We start from the raw sequence: 9,044 nt of genomic DNA, 5'->3' as shown, positions 1-9,044 counted from the left end.
CATGAACAACATGAGTCCTGCCAATTCCCAGTACAAAGCTTCTCTTATTAGCACTACTTGTCCTGTCATTGACGACAAAACAAAATTGGAGCTTGAAGCTATGGTTCACTACTATGAAAATGATTTCGGAAGATAGGGCATTTTATTTTCAGAGGCGGGGTAAAGATTTTGGTGTCTCCTAGAATCTCTAATCAATTTCGGAGACAACTAACTCATATTAGGAGGAAATCTAATAAAGCCATCTCTGTAAACTGATTAACAGATGCAGTCGTCTGAAGAGGTTTGTCTCTGTTAATAGGTCCAGCTCGTTACCAATCTGCATGCCTCATCTTGAACCGGTATCAAGTTGACAATACATAAAGTGAGGAAACCCTAGGTGCCCACCACCCGCATTCTCTCTTTGTCTCTCCATACTTCATCTCTTACATTCTCTCTTCTGACGATGGTGCGCTCTGGCTATCCCAGTGACACGGAGGAGGACCACCGCCCCTTCCCCGCAGCAGAGAGCTTGATCCCAACAGCGTGGAGGAGGACAACACCCCTTACTGGTGGAGATCTCGATCCCGGCGCTGCAGAGTGTCGCAGAACCGACCAATTTATAAGAGTACAAGTACAATGGCAGCCCACAAGCGGTCGCACTGTTATACTTGAACCCCGGTAGTCTGTCGAGTACCACGACGGGTCTCGATAAACAATTTACAACAACCAAGATCGTACATGATTCAACATACATATCACATATTACATAAAGTTCACAGATACATTTCCATCATCAGAGTATGAAACAAAGTTATCACAAACCAAATTTAATGGATAAAAGCGGAAGCAAATTAAGTTTGAAAGTAAAGTTTCCAACATAGTTTAATACAGTACCAACATACGATCACAGTCCACAAAAGCATGTAGAAGGATTAATAAAGAAGCCTGCCCAAGGCTTACTCCTCATCCACAACGGGATACAAGCAACTCTTGCAATAACCATGATAAACAGTGCCATCTGCAACAATGGGAAATAAAACCTTGAGTACGAGAAGGTACTCAGCTAGACTTACCTGTCATGAACCAGAAATAAAATGGCTCCAAGGATCCTGCAAGGCTATATAAGTGGATGTAGCTTGACAACAACATTTTGCATAAAAAGCAATTAACTAAATTATACAATTATAATTCTGTTATTAAGTTTAATTATGACTATCCATCTCTAAATTAGCAAATATCCTGTACCAAACATGTGGTATATCATTTGAATAGCATACAATAGTAACCATAGCAGGTATTATAATTTCATGTTCATTCAAACCATCATGTTCCATAACACAGTTACTATGATGTTGGGACTAGCCAAGTTTCTCACTATCCGAGAGAAACGGCGATTCGAATCGATTTCAACCAGCTGGGAATTTAGTCCTAACACAAATCCAGGCAGACCAGATCATTAGTCGCCTTAGGTCACCTTTGGTGCAACTCAGGTCCACATTTCATAGGTTCGAACCGTGCCGCACAATTGGGGACACCAAATGCCAGGATGTTCAGGCCTAGCCTGCCCTTGGGCTCAGTCTGGCTCCCTGCAAGGAGCGCACAATAGAACAGGGCCCGGCCTGAGTTGAGCTACTCGGCTTCACGGTCGGAACGAGTTATCCGGCCAGCTAAGTGATAGGCATGCATTCAATCTTGTCAGAAGTACCAACAACGGTATGGTCCTTAATCGGCACAGACGGAATCACATGAGTCAACCTACACATAGACTCCGCCCAGCCTCGATTTACTTTCACCCCATGGTTCTTTTCCACGATAGCAAATATAGTCAACCGTGCTTTGATATCCACCTATATCTCGCAGGTGACAGGAAATCACCTGACTTCTATTGGTCTATGCATGGCTAAGCATATATTCGATCCTGGACCTACATAGAGTTAAAGGTGTATCTATCTGGACAAGGAATTTATATGCATCAAGTGATTCCAATCGACTCTTATAACCTAATGCATCAATCATAAGGACTTGAGTAATATTTTATAAAATACTGAGAGACTTAGAATGCTCCGGAGCTTGCCTTTCAGAAAGGAAGTAGGGCGGTGATTAGGGCACTTTGGAAGCTCTTCTGGGTTCTGCTCCTCACCTTCGGGAGCTGTGGCTTGAGGAATCTTCTGCTGGTCCCCTTTGAAAGGTCCTAATGGCTAGAGGGGGGGGTGAATAGCCTAATAAAAATTTCTACAACAACACTTAACCAAATGGTTAGACAATTATGAGGCGAAGCAAGTGTTGTGCTAGCCTACTCAAAATGCAAGCCACCTACCACAATTCTAGTTTAGATAGTGTCAATTCACACAAGAGCAATGACACTACCCTATGTTAGTGTGCTCTCAAAGGCTAACTAAAGAGCCACACCAACCAAGCATGCAAGCTCTCACAACTAGCTACACTAAAGAGCTTGTCAACTAGTTTGCGGTAAAGTAAAGAGAGTGATCAAGAGGGTTATACCGCCGTGTAGATGAATGAACCAATCAATCACGAAGATGAATAACAATGATGACCAATCACCTCAGAATCAATGATGAACACAATAATTTTTACCGAGGTTCACTTGCTTGCCGGCAAGCTAGTCCTCGTTGTGGCGATTCACTCACTTGGAGGTTCACGCGCTAATTGGCTTCACACGCCAAACCCTCAATAGGGTGCCGCACAACCAACACAAGATGAGGATCACACAAGCCACAAGCAATTCACTAGAGTACCTTTTGGCTCTCCACCGGGGAAAGGTCAAGAACCCCTCACAATCACCACGATCGGAGCCGGAGACAATCACCACCTCCGCTCGACGATCCTTGCTGCTCCAAGCCGTCTAGGTGGCGGCAACCACCAAGAGTAACAAGCGAAATCCACAGCGAAATACGAACACCAAGTGCCTCTAGATGCAATCACTCAAGCAATGCACTTGGATCACTCCCAATCTCACTATGATGATGAATCAATGATGTAGATGAGTGGGAGGACTTTGGCTAGGCTCACAAGGTTGCTATGTCAATGAAAATGGCCAAAGATATGAGCCACAGCTGGCCATGGGGCTTAAATAGAAGCCCCCACAAAATAGAGCCGTTGTACCCCTTCACTGGGTACTCTGCGCTCTGACCGGATGCTCCAGTCCACTTGACCGGACCCTGGACTCAGCATCCGGTCCACAGATGGACGCCACGTGTCATCAGCTTCAAACGCTATTTGTCAGATTCCAACGGCTATGAAGCTGACCGGACGCTCCGGTTAAAACTGACCGGACGCTGGAACCTCAGCGTCCGGTCGAGTACAGTAAGGGTCGAAACCTGGTTTTCCTCGACCGGACGCGTCCGGTCCACCTCGACCGGACACAACCCAGCGTCCGGTGGTAAACCCTAGCCACTGTACCGATACTCAACGCGACCGGACGCAGGCAGTCAGCATCCGGTGCTTCTGGATCCAGCGTTCGGTCACTAGACCGACGCTGGTATCAGCTCTGTTCTCACTTCTATCTTTTCCACCCTTGCTCCAATGTGCCAACCACCAAGAATTTGCATCCGACGTAATAGAAAATAGGCATTTCATTTTCCCAAAAGCGCCGAATGTGTTAGCATATTTTTACAAATATTATCAAGGGTGTTAGCACTCCACTAGATCCTAAATGCATATGCAATGAGTTAGAGCATCTAGTGGCACTTTGATAACCGCATTCCGATACGAGTTTCATCCCTCTTAATAGTACGGCTATCAAACCTAAATGTGATCACACTCTCTAAGTGTCTTGATCACCAAAACAAAATAGCTCCTACAAGTTATACCTTTGCCTTGAGCTTTTTGTTTTTCTTTTTCTTCTCTTCAAGTTTAAGCCCTTGATCATCTCCATGCTATCACCATTGTCATGTTATGATCTTCATTTGCTTCTCTACTTAAAGTGTGCTACCTATCTCATGATCACTTGATGAACTAGGTTAGCACTTAGGGTTTCATCAATTCACCAAAACCAAACTAGAGCTTTCACCCTTCTTCTCCTTCGTCGAACTCCAGCAACGTTATCTCTTCCATCGATCCTAGATGCATGAATAGGACATAAGATATTATGAATGCATACATGCCGACAAGTATAGTATGATGCTATATGAAGAATGCATTCTTGTAAGTATTCTTAACAGCATGTTGTTAAAGTAATAACAAGTGTTTCACATTTTACTGAGTATGTGCATATCTCTTCTTAATTACTAAATCAAACACTTCAACAATTTATTTACTACACTACAAAACAGCAGCTACTTGTTTTACTCATAACTGAAGTTCTACTTATCCAAATATGGTGATCTTGGACTTTCTAGAAAGCTTATAAATTTATCTACAACTTTCCTTTAATACTCTCACTACGATTCAGGAGTTAAATTGGGCAAACAAATCACTCAATCAAATCTATCCAGAAAGTAAATCTTTCGGACAACAAACTTGCAACAGCTAGAACTCGAAAACCCTAAGTCCTATGACTGTGAAAATTTAACACCAGGTAGATTAGCAAGTTATTTATAACTTTCTAATTAACAAGTTTTACTGTAGAGACCATTATCTATATGAAATCATCTATGCGATCAAAACTACACATGCAGTCTTGTATTCGAATAATAAAGTGATAATTAGTCATTTGTATACAATCGCTTCTAAATTTTACCACTAATATCAATAGTTACTATGCATCATAAGAACCATAAAAAACATCATGCTTAACCACAATCTAATTATTTCAATGCCTTTCTTATTTTAATTAAGTAATTAGGGTAAATAATAAACATATACCAATATGTGCATCATAAATTCTTAAAAATTTACAGTGGCTTACTAATGCTACCAATAGACTATTGTAAAAGTTTCATTCCATTTTAGCAAGTAAAACACCCTACACAAAAATGACAAGGCATAAAGGCTAAAAATATCATAAATAGAAAACCCTAGTGAAAAGTGTCAAGCAATAAATTTTATATTTTTCTTAGCATCCATATGGTACTATGACAACCTCCAACAAATTTCATGAATATTGGATTCATAAATAATTTATAAAAATTCATACAAGGATTACCTAATTATAAAAGGAAAATCTATAACTACAAATCCATACATGCACTGACCCTCAAATTTTTACCAGAGCCTATACTTGTCTAGAAGAGCTTACCACAAAAATTTCATAATTTTTGAAGTACAGGAACTCTAGATATAAAATAAACAAGTTTACATACATTTAAAAACACATTTCAAGTTTCAATTTGAATTCTCCAAAAACTCTACTACAAATGCTAATATCATATTTTTCCTAAATACTACACTTCCTAAGGAATACTATAAAATTTAGTTCATAATTTTTGAATCTACACAGCTCAACTTATCTAATTTCAAAGATGCACTTAAAACAGGAAATAATGCACTAGCTTCAGTACTACTGTCACTGACAACGGGGACCCACTGGACGGTCGGACCCACGCATCAGCGAAACAAAGCAGGGCAGCGGTGCTGCTTCGACGCGGGTTGGCCACGGCTCGTCGCCGGCAAGCTTTCCGGCGAAGCCAAGGGCACCAACATGATCTACTACTCAAACCGCGTCGGATGGTCTAGGTGGTGGCTGTGCAGGTGTGGCGGAGTGGGCTCGTCACCGGCCATGGCGGTACGGCGGCGCTGCTCTGCGGTGTCCCGGCCATCACCGGCCACGGCGAAGCCCGACGAAGCACGCAACAGCATCACGACGACCAGGCGACTTAGGCGGTTGGAGATGCTCCAACGAAGCACGGCCACGGCAGCGGCCATGGCGGCACTCTAGCGAGGGCGTACCCATGACAGCGCAAAGCGAAAAGCGGGTCACCTAGGGCACGAATGAGGGCGCTGCAAGGTGGAAACGGTGGAGAAGGGTGAGGCGGAGCTGCGAGCGCGGCCGATTGGAGAATGGGGCGGCGGTGAGCGCCGACGAGCTCGACGGAGCAGCTACGACCGCAGTGGCGACGGCGACTACTGCAGTGGCTGCGCTGAGGCGAAGGAGGAGACCGAAAATAAAATGGAGAGCGTGGGGCAATGCGGGCGGGCGCGGGGCTTGTTGTAGAGCGCTCTGGCCCATCGTGGCCGCGCTAGGCAGGGCGCCGGCGACGCGCGGCTCGCGTCTGGCTCCACGCGGCGGCCCTATTCTGGCGTCGGTCGGCCACTGACGCAGGTGGATTTAGTTCGTCAGTGTTCGCAATGCTGAGCCTGGCAGCGTGGTTTGGTGACGCTCGTTCTCCTAAACCGTGAAGCAAAATCAAAAACCATCTAAATCAAACTTGTAGCTCTATGTACCAGCTTTAATTGTTCTTAAAGGATCATGGTCCAACTCTCAACCGAGACCGAGTTAATTCATCCCCAAAGTAAGCTCATCAGACTGTCAAAGCATCCAGACTTGAAATATTTGCTGAGTGTTAGAAACAGTGCATTGTTGATTTTTGTGAGCTCCAAAAGACTAAGCTATGCACCTTATCATCTCATGACCCAAAAATAAAAGTTGTTCCCCGTATCAAATACTACAACTTTGCTTTAGTGACCACCTACATGCAAGGTCTCTAGCATATGATTCAAACTTGGTCAAACATGCTTCATTCAAAAGATGACTTGTACCTGAACCATGACCTAGTGACCCATTTAGCCCTAGCCATGAATACCAAAGTTGTTCGTAATGATCTTCTAAACATGTTTAAGCTAATTGTAAGGTCATGTACTCATTTCATGCATTGGTCACACATAGGGCTATCCAGGTCAACACATATAACATCACTTAAGTACTTGATCATGAAAGGTGACTTTCATGAACAATGTTCCATTTGTTGATCTAAGTGTAGATAATATGTTGTAGTGACTCACACAAACCATTTACATGTATTCACTCATGATCATATGCATATACACATGGAAACATGAAATAATAAGCAATGTTGCAAATGTTTCAAACACATGTTTCAATTGTAAAAGCTTAAATATAAATGATTGATGCTCATACTCATGCAATGCAAGTCAATTTATGCAAGGCTAACACCTAGGGTGTTACACAGAGCAGGACGGAGCCCCTTATAGTGGAGATTCCAATCCTAGCGGCACGGATCGAGGAGGCCTGCCCAGACTCAATCCGGCCAAGGACGGAGTAGATGAGGCTTGCTCGGGCTTGGATCTGGCCATGGGCATCGCCGGGAAGGCAGCGGTGCTACCGGTGAGATCCGTCTCCATCTCCTTTATCCCTCCTCTCTACTCAGTTTCTCCATCAACTCTCCTCGCAGATCCACACGGTGAGGAGGGTGGCTCCCAACGGCATGCATGGGCAGCTCCTAGCGGTGTGCATGGAGCTGGCGGGCGAAGATGGCGGATCCAGGCAATGGCGCACACTAGCTCGACAAAGATAGTGTGCCTAGGTGAGGATGGTGGCGACGGAGGATCTAGGAAATGGAGGGTAGCAGCTCGATAACGTGCTTGGTTGGGCTCCACGACAGGCTCTATATGGGCTTGATGTTGGGCTCGAATGCCTTTTTTTTAATTGATGAGACGGATAGCCTGTCAAGTGTCAACATCTATTAACCATGATTAATAGTGACTCTAGGATAGAGGTGGCTAAGCTTAAATGATTTTTTACCACCTCAGCTAATCATTTCTGTGCTGGTGGTTGTTGTACTATAAATCTTTAACAAGCCATTTGGTGAAGAGGGTAATTTAGCACCAAAACCAACTCATGCCATGTTAGTTGTTGTCAAACCTTGTGATGATAGACTAGCTTCTTATGTTGTTAGCCAAGACAGCAAAATCCTAATTTTGTCATCTCAAGCTGAATCTATCTAGCAAAATCAAATCTAGAGGTGTTAGTAAAGAAAATCCAAAGCCTTCCATTAAAAAGCAGAGTCTACATGTAGTACTTCTAATCTCGGGGTAGCAAAAAGAGGATTCACTTGTCTGATTGGGTTCAAATTGGTTTGCTAAAGCAAAGCCAAAGATTCTGAAGCCAAAAAATAGGAGATTGGAAATTGGAAACGTAACACCATGAATTTATTTTATAAAATTATTAGTAGGTTGATCGGACAGACCAATAAAAGAAGAAAATTTTGACTTTTCAAACCATAATCTGTATGTACGATCAGAGCCCGTAATTGTGTGGAGCTCATAGAGACAGTATTGTTTAATCACTCCCCTCCCCATTTCGATTTGGATGAACCCGTATCCAGCCAAATAAATCTGGGCCATCAGATTTCACTTAGGTTTCCCTTACCTATTCACGTAATACTCCTCCATCTCGACCCGTATTCAGCTTCGCCATCGTTCTGTCTTTTCCCCCTTCCTTTGCTTCACGCTGGACACCGAGTTCTAAATTTCTAAGCCATCGCCGCCTTGCCGGGTTCCAGTGCTACTGCTGCGCCGCCACCAGTTCGTCCTAGCTCCGCGGTAAGTCGTTGCTGCTGTGCTTCTATCTTCTATTCTCAACCAGCTGCTGCTTCTGTCTTCTATTCTCAACCAGCTGCTGCTGTGCCCTGTGTCCTTCTGCTGCTGCGTGAGTGTCAGCAGCCCACTGGGGATGCCGACCTGCTACTCCTAGATCACGAATACAGGAAGAACAAGGAGGAACAGAGATATCTCCACGACGAGTTCTTCAGACGAAAAGTAACGAGGACAGAGTTTGTTTCATCCTTGCCTTCCTCTCCACTCCTTCCCTTTCTATATCTCACTCACTCTTGAGCTCAGCGGCACAGGCGTTACAAGCCCATTGTGGGCCGGATATCCGAACACTCCTCGCTCGGGCCCTCTTGCTCTTCCTGGGCCGAGCAGTGTCTTCAGCTTGATCTCCTGGAGTGGACGCTGGGTGAGGGGCAGTGACAGTGAGGTTACTGGGTAGCAGCTGACGTTTGGATAGGCGGGTGTTGATCCATCGTATATGCTCGGCAAAGAACAGCATGGGAGGAAATCAGCAAGAGCCGCTTGACTGTTGTCTTGGTCTAACCGTCTAAGGTAATAATAATCAATTTTGCTACTCTAATTAGATAGATTCATTC

This window comes from Miscanthus floridulus, chromosome 19 (genome assembly GCF_019320115.1).
Source record: "Miscanthus floridulus cultivar M001 chromosome 19, ASM1932011v1, whole genome shotgun sequence".
NCBI lineage: Eukaryota > Viridiplantae > Streptophyta > Magnoliopsida > Poales > Poaceae > Miscanthus > Miscanthus floridulus.
This window is presented reverse-complemented; position numbering follows the sequence as displayed.